The 19,833-nt window shown below is 51.0% G+C and overlaps 1 long non-coding RNA gene across 1 annotated transcript; it reads left to right on the top strand.

The window, feature by feature from the left end:
* The first annotated feature begins 14,776 nt into the window (after positions 1–14,776).
* On the top strand, positions 14,777–19,137 carry LOC119102407 (uncharacterized). Its single transcript, XR_005094690.1, has 3 exons — positions 14,777–14,904; positions 15,597–15,673; positions 19,095–19,137. It is a non-coding gene; the product is annotated as an uncharacterized LOC119102407 (long non-coding RNA).
* The last annotated feature ends 696 nt before the right edge of the window (positions 19,138–19,833 follow it).

The following is a 19,833-nucleotide window of genomic DNA, read 5'->3' as shown; positions in this document are numbered from 1 at the left end:
ACGGGCCCAATAATAAGCACAGAGGCTCCATTTCGGCCTCTAAGCCACTGGACTCAAATGGGCGAAGGGCCCAGTTCGGTACTGGGGGCCCTGCCTGGCACATGATGGAACAGAGCAGACACGGATCCTCGGGTGTCTACTGCAACATCTGAGCGTCCAAATAGCACCTGAGCGGTCAGGAGCCCGACAAGCGGCCAAAAGAGCTCTTGGACGGTATGGACGGTAGGGGGATGGCAGCCATTGTAACTAGCCATTGTAACATAACATCACACGTGAACGTGGTAGATGCCTTTTTGTTCGAGACACCTAGCCCGTCATAAGTTTTGGGGCTCACAACTGATGGCTGGAGACGTGCACGCAGTCGTAAGCGACACAAAGGTGCAAAGAACACCTTTCAGGCCTCGAATCCGCTGTCATTGACTGTGAACTCGGCTATCGGAAATAGTACCGCTTGACATGTCCTCGAGGAGCTTGCGTTCACCGTCGAGAAAGCGTGATTTCTGTCAACTTTGATAGGCGATTAATGATTGGCATCCGCAGCTGATGAGCAAATGCTCCTTGACAATTATAATGTACAAGCAGTGACTCGAATTTTGTCTGCCATTAGCCCATATTTCAGTATTTTCGTGTTTGCGCTTTATGTCTATCTCTGACCCTGTGATCACAGTGGGTGACTCACAAATGTCCACGTAAAAATGGCGCCTTGTGATGTCAGTACTTGTCGATCGTTATTGCCATCTGCAAAGTGCAAAAAGTGCACGCTTTGTGTGAGGAGCGCTTAGAGAATTATCGCTGATAATTTTCTACGCCACGATGCAACTATTGGTGGCACCACGTTTCTTCACAGCACCCAACCGGCCAGCGGCTGCCGGCTGCCTCTCCAGCTGAGATTTGATTGGCTCTCGTCGCTTCTAATCATCTGCTCCATGACCCTCGTTGTTACTCTTTTATAGCTCATCTCTGCTTAGAAGGCACGTCACTTCTCTGTTGGCCAGCGGGCCGCAGCTGGTGGCAAACGCCGGTGCCGGATCGGACCCGACATTGATGGCCGCCCTTCCGCGCGCACCGTGTCTCGGCGCGGCTGGACGCCCGCCGCCGTGAACCCGCCGTGCACGTGTGCCAGGCTGCGCCCGCCTCACGCTCCGATGCAGATGAGGTGTGACCGATAAGGTTGCGTCAGCTCCGGCCCACACGTGCCCGGGTGACCGCTGAGCGCCGGGCGCGCTCCACCGGACCGGACACCGCACTCGTTTGACGGGCGTGATTGGTGCCTGTGGTCACCACGGCGCAGTGCGTGGACCGGCGGCCGACTTCTCTGCCCAGCTCGCAAGCATCTGCTGTCAGACGATGCAACCTGTGACTTAGATCCTAACTTGTTGTCAGTGCGGCGGAAACTGACGGTTCAAAATAAACTGTTAATGACGTGAAAATATGTTGAGGACTCCGCTCAACTGCTGACTGTTACAAACACATTTTAGAACATGAAGTACCCATAAAAGATTCGAGCTTGAGGATTTCCCGTGCTTCATATTTTTTCCGTCGTCAGTTCTGATCGCAGCTGGCTCGAATCAGCCGACCTGACCCCTGGTGACGGCGGCTGAACCGAATGGACCTCCCGCAGGCTTTTCGTACCCACGTTGCCGAGTCGGCTGATCGCGGACGTGCGCCGCACTGAAGCATTGGCACCGCTTTGAGCTGGCACCGCTTCGGGTGTTTTGCCGGGCGTGACCGACTGAGGTCAAAAGTAGCCCCTACCAAGGCCTCAGAATCTGGTCGACTATCCGAAGAAATAAAGAAGAGTGCTTCCCAGGTCTCTTCATCGCAGACTGGTGTTACCAGGCCAAATGGCTTGCCAGTGACCTGGAAAGCCTGCAATGTTGAAAGCATAGCGAAAGACAATCTTATAATATGATCTATCCATGGACTTTGTGTCTTGTGCAGAAGCTGTGAATCGGCATTGCGCGTTAGCCGCTCATATGACATAATCGATATTCTCTATACCAGGAAATACGGGCTTAACGACGTCATCACGCACGCTTTAGCAATATTGACAAACGTCAACGTTCTAAACTGTTATTCCAAGCTGACGATTGTTCGTGACGAGGAGAAGACCTTGAAATGTCGAGTTGTGACAATGCAGGCGATGTTTGCTTGATAATATTGTTGACCGGTATGCCTTGGTATGCTGAAGGTCGATAATTGTCGGCATAGGAATCCCCAGCTAATAATGTTTCTGTAAGTCTTGTTACTGTTCTATGAACACCGAAACCTAACACCGGAAATCCTTTCACGGAAACATGAGTGGACGCAGACATAAACAGGATCAGACACATGCAGACACAAGTCTTTCTCGGCTATAACATAGTTGCGAATGAAGGACGATCGGCATTTGAAGAAATGATGGGAATGAAGAAATGAAAGAACTGAAGATCGGCAACTAACGAGGATACTGGCAGCCAAAGAGGTCTATTTTCCTCACTTTCAACATTTCACGAACTAGATTGAGTAGATAAGATTCACCAGGAACATCAGCGAGCGGAACCTGGCAGCCTAATTCTCACCCTACGGTGTCTTTTTCGCCTTCACCCATGAGCGGGTAGAGTTTCAGAGCCCCCAGCCCCGCCCAAGATCGTAAAAACTGAGTAAGCTAGAGACACGGAGAAAACGCACTTGATGGCTCTTGTCAAACTGTATTAGATATAATGCAGTTTGAAGCAATGATGAATGCTGCCTTTGACAAGTCAACTCAGGTCAAAGCGGTCCAACTGGCACGTCATAGACCACTGACATTATCCCAAGAGCTATGCATGCTACGGCAATGCGGAATAATGCAAACCGGAGTGGTACATCCTGGAGCAATAGTCGTAGCATCTTGCAACCGACACCTCACGAAAAAGAGAGCATGGCTCCGTGACAGGAAAATATCATGTTACCAAAGGTCAGAAGCTAAGTTCACGCCTTAACTTGGTAAGGCATTACTCGTGACGTTTTTGCTGGTCCGAGCTGAATGGCCTACAGTAATATGATGACATGGCGGCAGTCATTGCTTCGGAAAATGCATTAGTGTGAAAGATCTGGGATTCCATTTGGATTACCAATGGGACACGAAGATCAGTTGGGTTCGACATTTCTGCACATACACACACACACACACACACACACACACACACACACACACACACACACACACACACACACACACACACACACACACACACACACACACACACACACACACACCACACACACACACACACACACACACACACACACACACACACACACACACACACACACACACACACACACACACACACACACACACACACACACACACACACACACACACACACACACACACACACACACACACACACACACACACACACACACATCTATATTTATTTATTTATTTATGTATATATGCATATTTATGCGTATCCATATATATATATATATACACACATATATATATATATATATATATATATATATATATATATCGGCCTATCGTGGTCCGTGTTGCTGACGTGGTGTTGACCCATAGCACATAATGGACTCTGAGCGTAACATGGTCAAATCAACTCATGACTTAAGGCAGAGTGGGGCTAACAGCGCATGAGATGGCTGTTGGAAAGCTCAAAACCTCGGTCCCAAAGTAAATACACTGAAGCCCATGCTTCCACAAGCTTATATTTCTGATGTTTGGCTGGGATCTAGAGCAAGAGTGGCAGACGACGTGATAGCGCGCACGTAACGTCTTCATGGAGTGATTTTACGGATGTGGCATTTGCTTTCTGCCGTATGATATTGTTGACTGTATATGACCACAGCCAACCGCCAACTGGTGGGGAACCACAAAGTTTGATTTATTGTGTAATATATCTTTAATCGTGTGTCTTGAATCTTCAGATCATGTAGAACAGCAAGGTGGCGCTGTGAGCAGGCCGCTACGTAGCAAATAGTAGCATTTGCCTCTTCACCACGTAATGAGGTACTTATACCAGTCTCAGCTCTTACTCCAGATCGGTGGCTGATATACATTACTAACTATGTTGTGTCGAATCAATTAAGTTGTCTGTCACTATTTCCGATTTTCATGAAATGTGGTGTCGGCAGAAAAGCATAACAAAGATGATCATCGGCCATTTTGTAACCAAAGTGGACCGTGGCTCAAAATCAGATGTCATCCAACATTCCCACCTTTTCATTAACCCTCTAGTCTAGTCTCTCATCGTCATAACGTTGAGGAGAACCGGCAGAAATCTATATTGAAGCAATGTCTAATACGTTTATTGCTGCATTTGCATGCAGGACCTCTCTGGTATGACGTCCATCTGACCTTCGACATGACTAGGTCACATGTCAAACGTTTAATTCATTTTACTCTGATTTTACTCTTCTCACCTGACATGACTTGATGACTTGATGACTGGCATGACTTGATGCGATTCGATGGCAAATGGATCCATCGGAGAGCACCAAGTTTTAAGACAAGCATATTGTATGTTCTTAAATGTACTGTATGTAGCTGTCATCAGACTATTGATGGATTGGGCTTTCTCGATTCTAGCGGTAAGCTGGGTAACAAGGTCAAATTGCTGTTAATGGGCCAGACTGCGCACGGCAGCTTTCAGCTCGGCCCGATAGTCAGGTTGCTAGATTGTTGAACCTGCAATGCTAACGACCGCAAACTTCTTCACGAATTTATGTTCGATACAGTTAGAAAAGTCGAATTAGCCCGGCTGCTTGAGCGTCCCTATTTTTCTGATATCCTACTTTATTGTTTTGTGGAACCCACTGTTTAGAGAAGCGAAACACCCTTTCATCCGCTTACCCCGATGGCCAGTTCATCCTGAGTGTATTTTTTTTTTGTCGGGCGCCACCTGACAGTTGTAGATGTAATAGAAGCGGAAACATCTCACGCTACCGGGTGTGTGTATTTATTCAGTTCCGCCGCACTCAACCTACGTTGGTACCAATACAATAAGCACGAGAAGACAACGAGCAACGTAAATAGGTCAATAGGGGCGCATTTTTCGATTCACCCGGAAATTTCACCGCTGGCATTCGATTTGAACATAAATTTGGCCTGGTATTCAAACAATAATCCAGAAATGGTCCCACACTATCAAGAAACCTTGAAATTGTTATCACACAACCACGTCAACCACGTCATCGAGATTAAAAGTTGAAAATTGACCAGCATTCAAGATGGTGACCGCCGCTATCTCGAATTATGAGCAATATTTAAAACCACACAAGTGGAAACCAAACTAATTTGGATTTCTTAGACATATCAAACACGTTTCCGTTCAAGAAATTGGCAGTAGTTAACATTGCAGGGGATTATGAAGAGAGCATCTGAACAGTAATTCGACTATACATTTTACGATGGGATTTAGAGCCCCCTCCTCCCACCCCAGTGCCCCTTAGAGCGCTCTCAATTCTATGAGCAAAAACAGAAGGCTGAGATAAATAAATGCAGAAAATTATGTATAAGGGAATGTTCCATGTTTGAATGCATTCAACGAGCATCAGATATCATACAATATGTTAACTTGTAGCTATTGATATGCATTAAATGCAAAAAGACTGCTCCAGTTAACAACATTGCACTATTCAGCACATGCTCTTTAGTAGATCGTCGTTTGATTGTGTCCTGGAGCGATTTATGACGTCAGAGGCGCTGCCAGGCTGGCCGTGTCAGCATTGCTACTGTAGCGCACGAGTTGACGTACTTGTAGTGTTTGAACTTCCCGCAAGTGGCTTCTAGATTTATGCACTCGTGATAAGCTTGACGATCGCTATTTGCGCGTGTTTTGGCCCTTTCTCGTGATGTTATTGTATATTTGTCTGTGGTTTTGTAATTTTACCTGCATTCGCACTATCGGTTACGGTGCCATTCTGGAGTCATTGGATAATTTCCAGCCTCATGTTTGTCGCAGCTAGTAAGACTGTCCAATTGTCTGTGTCAGGTATCACAAAACGCGTTTCGTGATCGAGGAGCATACCGGTTGAACGGAGCAAAACCGGTGAAAAGCCAACTTCTGGACAATTCGTGCTGACGCACTCCAGACACAAATTGTAGGCATACATTTCCCAACGATTCATTTTCCTCACCACCCGTCCGGGATCGGTGAAACTTCCCAGCGAGGCGGGGACAGCAAACAAGCCGGCCATGGTCTGGAACTCCCCCCGCCGCCGAACCAAACGTGACCATTGGGCCGAGCGGGGCCTGAGGGCTGAATGCTGATCCGCCCGACGCTCTAGCAGATAGGTTCGCTGCAACAAAGTGGCACCAGTTGTTGACCAGATCTGCGAGGGGAAACAGCGTGTGTCGCTCGGCCAGGTGGGGTAAACCGCTGTTTTCCTGCCGGAACGGCCACGACGGCGACCCTGTCTTCCGAATTGACCACCGCGTGAAGAAAAATGGACGCGAAAAGCAAGGCCGCCGGCGAAATAACAAGGCCGCAGGGATGTTTGTCTTACATGTTTCGAAGGTGCTTGCCACTGCGCCCCAAAAACCCCGCCGCTCCGGCGACGCCGGAGCTGACTGACTGACCCCAACTGACATCAGAGGCGCCACCCACATAACGCCCGGGGTGAGATAGGTGACGGTCTGCGTTTTAGTAGTTCAGTACGGAATCGGGGCTGGAGGTGACTTGGTTAGGCGGCGACCGGGCGCCACACACTGGGCCAGATGGGACGCGCGGGGCCCGCCCGGGACGAGAGAGGAGGAGAGTGGGCGGGCCTTGCGCCGTTGCCGGCGACGGCACGCCCGAGATCTTGCTCAGACGCATGCTGGTGGCCGAGCCCTGGAAGCGGTGCGGGCCGGCTAGGCAACGCATCAGACAGAATGGGCTTTGCGGTAAAACTACTGGACTGTGAAGAAACGAAGGCGAATTGACTCGGTTGGAAAAGGCTTCCAGAAGAGTCTGTCAGGAGATTCTCGGGAAGGCGCTGGGGGAAAGAGGAGTCAACGTGAGAGTCTGGAGTGGGGAGCTAGCAGGAGGTAGAGATCTCCGAGGAGATCATTGGTAGGGAGTGCATCAGGCGCCTACAACCGCGCCTCGACAGGACGAAACGACCCAACCGCTCATCACCTGGCAACGACATCTGGTCCCGCGGGCAACCGGACACCGGCGACAGCATGCACGTGCGAGTCCACAGGCTGTTGTCCCCCATTCCTACCGGACCATAGACGGCTGGCGCCCCAAACACGTCCCTTGACACCTTCCCCACCGGGTGGGCGGGGGGCATCGATGTCTGTTCCCGAGTAGTTGGGGAAGGGGAGGGGGCACCGGCTAGGCGACCCTCCCGGCCGGGCACTGTGTCTCGGGCGTACTCTGCTTATTAAAGGGAGGGGGGCGGGGGGGGTATGATGTGTCGGGCGGGTCAGCGCTGGGACGGCGTGAAGCGGTGAAGGTTATGATCCCCACGCACCTACGCCAGGGCTACCTTGGTTTAGCCTTTGGAGGCGGCCGTAGGGATCCAGGTCGATTCGTTATCGCCGTCACCGGTCGCGCCTCGAGGTTGGCGTGGTGTACGAGCCGCGACTGTACGTCCCAGGCGCTTGTCTTTGGCTAGAACGTTAGGCTATTGCTCAGCTCGTCTGATTGCCCGTTTCTTGTTTCCTTAGTTTTCCGCAGTGATTAGGAACGGCAGACCCTCAGCCAACCCCAGCCAGCTCCCATGCGCGGGTTTTACCTGCACTTACGCCTCTTCGCCTTTTAATTCGTTGCTTCATCTGGCTCGCGAGACTCCAGCCAGACCGGCATATTCCTTTGTCGATTCACATCCGGCCGCCCGTTTAACGAGGGACGGGTCGCGCAGCATCGGTAATGGCCGCGAAGAGTGACAAGCGCGGAACACGCCCGAGCAGTACACCTGAGATGCGTTCAGGACTGAGAGGGAGCCACACGAGTGCGACCCTGTTCTTGCGCAGTAATGTTTGAAAGGCGGCGCGACTCGAAGGTGAGATTTAGCTTTTTTGAACTAAGAGACGGTCGGCTCGCTTCGTTGTCTCTCACTTGATCTCAGGCGTGATGGCATGAAGAGGCATAGGTCATGGCATGACCAAGGACCAGTGCGGACCGCCCGGGATGTCGGATTATGCACAGCTGTAGCTGGGTCTATCCGTTGGCGTGCAATGCCTTCGGAGAAAACAGGACACAGCCTGCTCTCTTCCGACGTGGTGTACGCCAGGCCTTATATTTCTTAATGGCGGAATGTTCGGGACCGATGGAGGGTCCTCCATCGACGCTCATAGGAAGGGCGACAAGGAACCAGGTCGTCGCAGAGGGTCAGGCCTAGTCTCCAGAGCGCGCCCGCCAAGGAGGCCGTACGGCGTGAACGAAGGTCACGCCGGACGCTCACTATCTGCCGAGGGACTCCACCATCCTGTGGGGCGCGCTGCCCACCTCCAGGTCTCTTAGGGAGCGCCGGGGGACGGTGCCTCGCAAAACTCTATCCGGCGGGTGGGAGGCGAAGGCGCAGAAGCGCCGTAGGCGACGACTTCGTGCTGGGCGAAGCGCTGTCTAAGGCGAGTGCGCGGCAGTGGAAAGCTGCGAGTGGTTGGCGTGGCAGAATCAATGGTGGACGAGACGCGTGGAGCGTTGCCCGAGTAGGGAGCCGTCACCCTGGAGGTCAGGCGAGGGAGCGAATCGTCGTCCAGCTTCAGACACCTGCTGTTGACCCAGTGCCTGCGTTGGTGGCAAGCTGAAAAATAAATATGGCATGTTTTAAACAGGTCTGGAGCGTGGATTTGTTGGATGTTTGAAACGTAATAAATTAGCTTAATTGAGCTTATCGAGGACTCGCGCAGACGAGCCAATTATAATGTCAAGGCGCTGAATAAAGGGGGAGCGGTGTATCTTCATCCCCGTGCGAGCCAGGAATGAATGGAGTCACGTGGGTGCCAGCGGATGTGTATGCTGGAGCGAGCGTGGTGGGGCGCCGAACGCATGGAGTCTGCGTGGATTAGTTATGGCTGAGGGGCTCACAGGATTGTTAATCCAGCGAGTCCTTGCCAATGTGATTCACCACTTGCGTGGGATCCCTGCCAAATGCACGTATTGTCAATGCATTTGCTTCCGTTGTTACCCCGTTTAGATGTTGTCATCAGCTAAAAAGGTAAACGTGAAATACCTTGGTTAACACAGTCAAGTAAGGGCAGACAGCCGTTCATGGTGCCTGATCGGACCAACCATCCCGCCATTTCCCCGGCCACCCGCTTCATCCCAGCTCTGTAGCACACTTGAGTCTGTGCTGATTGCGGATGCACCGGAGTCACAACGTGCCGAGTCGTGCGCTAACATCATCTGGCTCGTATGCTGACCAATGGGCTCCTCATTATAAATTCGCGCCTGTGGGGAGGTGCGGCAGCAGTAGCCGGCGGCGCACAAACATCCAGCGGCGACCCGGCAGAAGTGCAGAGCACGCACCACACCATAAATTCCCCTCCATCCCCTCCCCCCCCCAAATATTACTCAATGGCCATGGCTGTCTTTATCTGAAAGGGAATGTTCTACAGTCGAAGATATTGAAATATGCACCAGATATGATCCAATAAGCTCTATTATAACTGTAACTACCCATTCAAGAGGGGAAGGCTGTTCTAGACAACACAGTTTCTCTGTTTAGTAGATTTGTTGTTCAATACGTCATTGATTGATTGTGTCACCCCACCTTGCGCAACATCCGTTGAGAGCCAATCGATGGCCGCTATACCTGGAAAGCGTGCTCACGACAGCCAGGTATGAACGGCTTGACAATTACATTTTATTGGCCTTGATCGTCGCATGACCAATGAAATGACAGCATTTGAATGACGTTATCATGGCGTCATGGCTGCCGTGGTGATCTTGAAATAGTCCCCCAGAAAAAGTCTGCTCATCTTCGCGGGCGTGAACCTAAAAAACTAGAAGCGCTTATATCTTAAGAAGGGCAGGGCTGTGGACTGCGCTGAATGATCTTCAAGATGGTTATTTCAGTTAAAACCCCATACCAAGGTGGAGCACTTCCTTTAAACACAGCATGGCCATAGGGAACGCAGAATTCGCAGGACATCTCTGTGGCATCAAATATCTCGGGGTAAACTTGTGCAGACTGATTCGCGCCGTCATTTTTAAACCGGCGGCGCGGATTGGTCTGCACTACTTCGCGAGCGCATTGTTAAAACACAAGAGAGTTTGAATTCTCACAAAGGGCATAACTTTGCAGTGCAGAAAATGATCTTAAAAGACTGCCTCAGTGGAAATATTCATACAAATGTGGAACAGGGCCTTCACATAACGGTGCACGAGGTACCCAGGCTTGTCATTACTAGTTACATGTTTATTCTGTACCACAGGCTATCATGTAGCTGCCTAATGTTCTTGTCGCGCCACCTCCCTCATATGGTAGGCCAGACTTGCAAACGTTTGGCAAGTTAAGCACATGATGACATCTGGATTGGGATAAAGAGGATTGACTGCGGTATGTGCCAGCATTTTGAAGCGCGTTGTGGCCCAGATGAAAGCTAACCCGTTTTCTTCTTACGTAAGTTGTTCAGCGCATTAGCGTGGAACGTTATTGACATAGATTAGACGGCAGTAATAGCCTTCTTTTTCGGGGAAAAACAAGAAAGTGGAGATATAGTTGAGTTCATATTTCGGCCGCATGCCTTTATCGAAACATGCCACTTGGGCTTCACAGCGTGCCTTTTTCGACAACATGCCACTTTTACTATTGTTTCGTCAAAGGCATGTTGCCGAAATATCAACGCAACTATATCTGCATTTTCCTTTTTCCGAAGAATAAGGCTATTACTACTGTCTCACCTGCGTTTTTTTCTTCGCAGAGGCAAGTGTATTTGTCATAAAATCGTAACTGTGGTGGTATTCAACTGCCAACTGAATGGCAAAGCACAATCAGTGACAGCGGTATTCATCATTGATTCCAAATCCGTCAAATCATGACAAGAAGAGGTGCTCCAGGTGGACCTACTGGCGGTGCAGGATGCGCAACAACTGAAGCCGTTACAGATCTGGATTGTCCGCTCAGTTGTCAATAAATCTTAGCAACCTATTCACCCATGGTATCATTATCCTACTTTGAAGTCCTCCAAATCTATCTATATGAACTCAAAGTATGTGACAGATGCAAAGCATGCGAGACAATGGTCACTTATGGCACCTTTGACATGAGAACTCACGTCAGTCAAGCAATGTCTTCGTTAGCAGGAAGAAATCTTTCACAGCTCGTCGCTGAGCATACCTCGACTTGACATTAGACGTGTCCCACACAAACTGCGCCTGGAGCCATCCCAGGGTAATGAAGTCTGTCAGACCGCGCTGGGATACCGGATGCTATCATATGATAACACATCAAGCGCAAGGCATGCCATGACGACATACTATCAAACTGGCATGGAAAGGCACCAATGTTCTGCGCTCTGGCTAAAGCGGAATACGACCAAACTGTGTTCAGCTCAGTATGGCCTCGGCATGACCGGGTGGAGACTCGGTTATGTAATGTTCAGAGTTTCCACAACGCATTTCAACATCACACTCACCTCTGACTGCAATGCCACTTTTCGCCAGACTCGTGGCGACCTGTTCATGAGCTTCAGGCCACGTCACCATGTACCATCGAGTTACGATGTCAACGCGGCAGCTGTCATCGAGCGATAAGCCGGGATTTGTGGTGAGTTGGCTCGAAGAACGGTATTCCTGCCATTGCACCAGACTAGATCGGAAAGATGCCGCCTGACACTGCTGAGAGTCATTCATACGGATTATCGGACACATTTGTGAAACTTCGAATGAGCATGGTAGTTCACTTCTCATGATCCAAACAATCCAGTTCATGTGGCAAAGAGCAGGACTAAGACGTTGGGCCTTTAGATAGTGTATTTGCTGGTTGTCATAACTTGATTCGGAATAGGCTATAAATAGAGGCATCCCAAGCAGCCAATAGTGTGTGTGGAGGAAATGAGCGATAAAGAGACCCCTAGACTATCAAAAATGCCAGGCTAACTTCTCGGCACGTATTACATCGCGAAACGGCTCAATGGCGCTGTCTGGGCGGTTCTCTGGGAGGTTTGATGATTGTGTAGGGCTTTTGCCAAGTCCTACACAAAAAGCTTCACAAAAAGAGATCGGGCCCTGAACCCTGTTAAGTATATTTTTGCAATACACTGTCATAATCCCAATAGAGATCTCCCTACTTCGGAGAGGGGAGGGGCTCGGAAATTCTTCGACGGGTTTTTTCGAGCAACTCCTGAACGGCTGTGAGCGTGGTGCTTATATTTTGAGCAGCAAATGAAAAAGAAAAAAGTTTACGTTATTTCTTCACGTATGAAAATTTGATGCTTCAAAATTTCATGTCTCATCATGCATGTTCTTTATCTCGAGGTCACCTTGGTGACATTTTGCACACAAATAACACGTAGTGCTTATATCTCGCGGGAAATGTACTCCCAGGAGGTTTTTTGGCTATTTTACTCAGTTGCATTACCGTTAATTGCATTACGATCACCCCGGCTGTTTTTTCAAGGTTAGGTCAGCAAAGGTCAAGTTAGGTCATATTTTGACCTTTGTGACCACATTTGACGTTTTAAAGGTGATACAATTTTAACAGCAATGATAGCAGCTTGCAGCTTTGGAAGGCCTCTCTAACGCTGTTAGCTCCATTTGCATGGCTGCTTAGCTCGTGATGTAATCGCAAGGGCTTCCATTTCACCTGACATGACATATTGTAGATTAGGTAAGTCTGTGTTCACCCGTGCTCATGTGATAGAGTTTTCTAAGAGCTATTCAACACCGTCGTTTGCGTTGTCGCAGCACGCTTACTTACGGGATAATACGGTAGATCTATCAAGTGTTGATTTAGCCTATGACTTACTTTGACCTGCCAAACGTAACATTCGCCGCTGATCACTGACACCTAACTGATGCATTCTAAAAGGAGCTTTCCAATGCTGTTGCCGCGTGGCTCTATCCCGTTTAGTTTCCGAAACATTAAAGAAGCTGTTGAGTTCCCTCCCCCTGCCCTCACCCCCTCTATAGTAAGGCGGAAGGGAAAACAGCCGTAGGGCGACTGCTAAGCAGCCACGAAAAGCTGGCAACCCTCGTGGGCCACGCAAACTGTCACACAAATAGGTGGTAATCCATGGTGAGCCACTTGTGCCCACGCTTCTCCTACCATACACATCACAGCCATGGGTGCTAAAAAATCCTTGACAGTGAAGTGCAAGCGCCATAAGCTGGATTCGGCACCGCGTGCATGGCTTGGGGCATTGCCACTGGACTGAGGATTCTGAGTCGAAGGATTCGAGTAGATTCGAATCCTACAATACCTGAAAGTCTGAAAATGAGAATATGAATCCCAGAAATTTGGATCCCAATGCTGTTGATGTTGTTGATGTTGATGTTGATGTTGTTGAAGTTGATGTCGAATCCTGCATGGCGTTATTTGAGAATGTGATTAAATGCGATGGAATGCGCTGTAGGCTCCACCTTCCTTCAAATAAACTCGATACAGCACGCACATGTCTGTGTTGCACCAGTGTCGCCTGTCCTACGCGCTCTATAACACTGCATTAGTTACCGCTGGACCCTACTGCTGTGGGTTCCGGACTAACTCAACTGTTGTGGTCACTGCTGTGGTCAACCAACGTATAGTTGATTAAAGAAGGGAGCTTAAGTAAAACAGCATTTAAACCGGGAGAGCGCGGACCAAAATTCAAGGGCCTACATGCCACAAGCAGGCCTCATCAATCTCAGATAAGTTTCCTCGAACAAAGCGGCCTGTCACGCGTAGATATGTGTACCAACACGAATGCCTCAGTACCATTTTCAATCGGGAGGACATGGCTCAGCAGGGGTGTAAATATAAAATGTGAGAGCAGTTCGCCAGAAATCAAACAAATTGGTTTAGAAGAGTGGGACGTTAAAATGCGGCTGATTTTCTAGATGTCGATACAAATTAAACTAATTTGGGTCTCGAATCCAAGCTCAGGTCAGAATAAAGCCATTACATGGTTGCAATTCCGAATTGCAATGAGCACTCATCTCTAATTGTTCCTCACGTCCAGCCAGCGTTCAAAATTTGGTTTGTGGAAGATGAGTGTCGTTAACAAAGGTGCTGTCGACCATTCCGACTACCTACTGAATACTTAATTATCTGACATTTCTTCGAAGTGTCCTCCATATGCATCATGTGTAACACCCTACATCATACCGCTATGGCATCAATGTCAGGGAACACTCGCCTCACCATCAGGTGAGGCGAGTGTTCCCTGCCACTTCATGTCAAGATGCTCTGCGGCGAACCCAGAAAAGCCCTGTGCTCAACCTGTTAGGCGCGATGCTCTTTCCCGTTCCCCGGCCACGTCATCCGTGACGTCATCACGGGCAGCCTGGCCTACAGACAATGACCCTCTTTCTCCTCCTCTTCCCCTTCCCCTTCGCCTCCTCCTCTTCGCCCTCTTTCTTCTCCCTTCCTCTTCCTCCACATCCACCTTGTCGTCCCTCCTCCTTCTCCTCCTACTTTCCTCCTCCTTCTCCTCCTTACCTTCTGTTAAGCTGGTTAAGTCGTAGGCTCCTACAGACGAGATGACGAAACGTCGTGGACACACGCTGGGCCAGGTTGAGTGTGGCCGCTAGTCATCCTCGTGGGCGACGATGTCAGCTATCGCTGCTCGAATCGGCGCAGTACGGCCGCCCGGGGCCGGTGACGCCATTAGCGGCTGGTATAAGACACGCGGCCGGCGGGTCGCCCCGGCAGTGCAGTTTGCGGTCGGACAGACAGCGCTGAACACGATGCGCGGCCTGCTCCTGTTGACCACCGCCTCGCTGGCGCTCTCGCTGCCCGTGGGAGATATCGAGACCATCTTCAAGGCCAAGCTTGATACGAAAGGTAACTTGACGAGATGCCCTGCATTACGCAAGGTGGAGGGTTCGGGGTATGAACAGAACAGAACATGTCTGTGCCGCCGTTTGAGTCTGTTTGAGCCCTCCCATTCGTTACCAGATAATTGCAAAGAACAGCAGCTAGCTCATTCGCTGACTGAAGTACGTTCGTTAGAGGCGTTGCAGCATTCTATATATATATATATATATATATATATATATATATATATATATATATATATATATATATATATAAGACTGCTGCATGCATATTATGTGTTATCATTGACATGCCTCTGAAATCTGTCAAATTCATTTGTCACACCTTTGTTAAATGCTGTAGCTGCAAAATAACGTGTGCTATCGTGTGTGCTTGATGGCCATTTCATGTAGAATGCAGCAATGGCCATTTGCGCGGGGTTGTCTTCATTATGCACGTACAGTGTCAGTCAGCATCACCCTAGAAAAATTAGCGTGGTGTTGTCAGTTTAATTTCAGTACTGTTTGTCATGGGGAGTGCCTTAGTAATGGAGACTTGTACCTGCTAAACTGGAGACTGTATGCTCTTGAACCAGTGTGAGGCAACTGAGTTGCAAAGTAACATTATTGTTTTAATCGAGCGGGATGAATGGCGCGGACTAGCGAAACACTACGTGAGTTGAAAGTATGCTATGCAATGGCTGCTTTTGATGCTTCCAGATATCTGCTTCGAAACGGGACCGGTGAAGGGTGATCCCTGCCACTTCTGCAAGTGCTTCACGCCAGACGAGTGCATTGTGAGTTGCATATCTAAGCAGATGATTCACGGAACTATGAAGCTGTGTGTCGTTGGAATCTTGCAGATATTCGACGTGCATATGCTGGTTCCTTTGTCACAACTGGCATTAAAGTTCTGTCTGGCCCATGTCAGTTTTTGCGTGGCTTGTTAACACTCTTAGCCTCCCCGATCCCTCCTTGTTTTCCTACATAGGATACCGTGGTCCGTCGCGGTTTGCCGTTGCAAACGTACCTTGCTTGCATACAATGTTGCTTAGCTCCTTGGGCGGCTTGAAGGGTTATTGTGGGCAGAGGCGTATCCATAGTCGGATCTTGGGACGGGCCAAACCTCGAGTCCCGACCAACAGAATGTAAGCTATATCGTTGTTACTTATCTTGGGCGAACATGGCCCTCCCCCCCCCCCCCTCCCCCGGGATCCACCAGCGGTTGTGAGTGACCTGTCATAGAAGCTGCGCCTAACTGGTCGCCTGGAACGGTCTTTAAGACCTCCGTCCGTCCCAATAGCTCAGTTGGTCAGGTAACCTGCCTTCCGACCGGTGGGCTCGAATCGCTTTAAGTGCGCGCTATTTGCCCTTGACTGGTATGGTGTACGGCTGGTGGCAGCGGCCACCCTGAAGGTGAGGTGACGTCAGAGGGTAAGATTGGCCGTGCCGAGCATTGCGGCACTTTAAACTTTCACCACTATATTCTGTCGTTGACTGGGCACAACATTGGCGGGATGAGCGTGGATTGCTGGCAGCGTGCTGTGAATGGTTAGCCGGCAGAGCAGTCAAATTGGTATACCACTCGGAAAGCTCTACTCTCCTCAACCAGAGATGAGTCGTCTTTCAGAAGCATAGGGGCATGCAAATTTAAGGTCATTGCCGTCTACACACCATTAGTAGGCTGCATGTTAGCATCCATTGCACCGAAATTCCACACACGTCGCGACAACATTTCACGTCCCAAGGTCAGCGTCCAAGATACCAAACAATACATCGGAAGCTCATGGAAGGAAAGGTCGGTATGAAGTCATCAGAAAAAACAGTAGGCATGGTGCATTACGCAAATATTAGGTAAGAGATGGGCCGATGGACCGCTAGAGGCGTCGTTGCAGGATATTCCATCAGTTCGCTCACGAATAGCGTGCGATGGCAATGATGCAAAGCTAGAATAGCTTGTCTTCAAGGAAAGTGTCGCTGCCCTTCCGCCTTTTCCATTGTTGTGTTTCTGGCTATCGGAGTTCTCGCAAGCAATATTGTGAGAGATGGGACACCGGCCCATCTGCGTCACCTCCCTTGGCAGTCGGCGGCGCTGCAAAAGCACGCTCGACGGGCCATGACACGCTGCTGGAAGTCCGCGGCGGCGTGGCCTGCCGCCCGGGCCAGCCCGGCCGCCAGCCCTTGCAGCGGCCGTCTGTCCACGGCGGCTATATACGGAGCGCGTGTCGCGCCCCGCTTGCGTGTTCACTTTTGTGTCGCCGGCCGCCCGGTATGGCGACGGGCTGGCGGCCACACTCGGACGACATCGCCGGCCTCCACGCCGGCGAAGGACGCCACTTTCCGTGGCGCCGCACTTTCCGGGGGCGAGCCGCGGAGCCGCGCGTTGCAGCAGTGGCCCGTCCACTGTCGGCAATCCCGCGCCGCGGCCGTCGGTGTGGGCGCGTGGGCCTCACGGAACCGCCATCCGTGCACAATATATCCCGGAAGTTAGTATTCTTGGTCCGCCTTCCTTTCGTTGAATTCGCTACGGAAAAGTCAGTGCGTTGTTGTCGGTTGTCACTTTATGTATGAGATGTTAAAAGGCCGATCTGTTGTTGAATCAGTTACACACTTCCTTGCAAGTTTTTGTGAGGCCAACATTACAAACGGTGGTATAACGCACCAGAAAGTGGATTTCGGTAGAGATTTGCACCGTCACGGGATTTTCACAAACAGATGACGTCAAATAATTCTGAATGGCAGCCTGCGACGTCTTCCTGTAATAGTTATGTTGCCCCAGCTGCACACTGAAAGCCGGCTGTTGTGTTTCGGGCCTTCTGGTTGGCATTTTGTCTGCGTTGGTTGGGTGTTTACTCTTTGTTTTCTCCCAAAGGTTTGTCCTTAATTGTACGTCTATGTGCTGCTGATAGTCTCATTCCGTGTTGGCATTGATTCCGGGAAATTCTTCGCGACAAACGATTTCGCCAAAGCTGTCCATACACTTGCGTTTTTCGCGCCTGCGATGTCCCGGCAGGTTCATGCATGGTATCAGTGCAAGTTCTCGTTGTAAAAGCTGAACAGCCATGTTTAGGGTGTTTTCTAATCCTGCAGTGCGCAGGTGAAAGCAGTCACTAACCTTCATGAGCAATTGCATTGTTGTACGCCCTAATGCGAGTGTGGCAGGGCCATAAGCATCCTTTCCCGAGAAACTCCTACGAATATTTCCTAACTGTTCGTCTCCATGAGACCGCTTCTCTCATCCTACGGGTATTGCAACGCTGCGATTGCCAGCATGCTCATGGCACGGGGGCTGATCATTGGGTAACCCCACCACTCGTAGCTGACAGGTTGGGTCACCGAGCTCACGGGTGGCTTAGGCGTTGCTCAACGGTGTGAGGCGATAAGTCCAGTGGCGGGAGTCGGCCACCAAGATGACTGCCGGCGCGTTCCGAACTTGCGTTGGAGGATGCGTGGGCAGTCGAGCATGCACACCTTGCTTGAGTGGGCACTCAGTGTCCTGGCGCCGTCCCAATCTGCTGACATCGTATTGATCACCCGCATCTGCCGTGTAATCACAGATACCTGTGCCTGTGCCCGTACTTTTAAGCCAGGGCGTAGTTCACAAAATTAGTTTTAGGGGGAGCTGAGCAGTTAATTGTGCTTCTCAGACCTAGGATAGTTTTCTCCTAGAGTAGGAGGATGGATCTTTTGTTGGCGTTGCTGGAGCCCCCGACCTCAACTGAAAAGGAGCCTATACCCGGCTTTTGGCGTACAGCCTGCTGCTACACCGGGACGGGTGTGTCCACTGTTGGCGCGCCCCTGTCGTTCATTCGAAATTGACACTGCTGTCAATCCAGGCGGTGTCTGCTGGGCATGTTCCTGCTTACACGCTTCCGGTTGTTGGTTTCCCTCTGACCCGACCGTCGACCTTGGCGGTGCTGCCGGGCAAATTCTCTATTGACACGCCCTGTTGTCTATTCCCTGCCGCAGGCCTTCTGCCGTCGCAGCCGACGTCCACCGAGAGCATTTCCTGCTGACAAGCTACCTGTCGTTACCGCTGGTATCTATCAGCGTGTTCCCTGAGGCGTTCCCTGCTGACATGCCCCTGTCGTTACCGCTGGTATCTACTCAGTGTGTCCCTGAGGCGATCCCTGCTGACATGTCTCAGTCGTTGCAGCTGGTATCTACTCAGCGTGTTCCCTGAGGCGTTCCCTGCTGACATGTCCCCTGTCGTTGCAGCCGGTGTCTGCCGAATGCGACTGGGACCGGCGCGAGAGTGAGCAACCGCCGGGGCTGCAAACCCGTCTACACTGATGGCGTGTGCTGCCCCAGCGCGTGTGTCCGCTGAATAGCGTCGATCCAGCGGCAGTGCAGACCCGGCAGTCGAGTCAAGCCGGCGGAGAGGCCCCGGCAGCGCGAGTCACAGCCGGTGGAGCAGGTCCCGGCAGTCGAGTCACAGCGGCGGAGCAGGCCCCGGCAGCCGAGTCAAGCCGGTGGAGCAGGCCCGGCAGCGAGTCACAGCCGGCGGAGCAGGCCCCGGCAGCGAGTCACAGCTGGTGGAGCAGGTCCAGGCAGTCGAGTCACAGGGGGAGAGCAGGCCCCAGCAGTGAGTCACAGGGGTGGAGCAGGCCCAGCAGCCGGGTCAAGTAAAAGGAGCAGGCCCCGGAAGAGAGTCGCAGAGCCGGCGGAGAAGGCCCAGAAGTCGAGTCACAGCCGGCTGAGCAGCCCCCGGCAGCCGAGTCACAGCCGTTGGAGCAGGCCCCGGCAGCCGAGTCACAGCCGGCTGAGCAGCCCCCGGCAGTCGAGTCACAGCGGCAGAGCAGGCCCCAGCAGCCGAATCACAGCCGGAGGAGCAGGACCTGGTAGCCGAGCTACAGTCGCCGGCAGAGCAGGCCCAGGCAGCCGAGGGTCACAGCTGGCGGAGCAGGCCCCGGCAGTCGAGCCACAGCAGGCGGAGCAGTCCCGGGTGGTCGAGCTC

The sequence above is a fragment of the Pollicipes pollicipes genome, unplaced genomic scaffold (assembly GCF_011947565.3).
Source record: "Pollicipes pollicipes isolate AB1234 unplaced genomic scaffold, Ppol_2.1 Scaffold_5724;HRSCAF=6776_pilon_pilon_pilon, whole genome shotgun sequence".
Lineage (NCBI taxonomy): Eukaryota > Metazoa > Arthropoda > Thecostraca > Pollicipedomorpha > Pollicipedidae > Pollicipes > Pollicipes pollicipes.
This window is presented reverse-complemented; position numbering and strand designations above follow the sequence as displayed.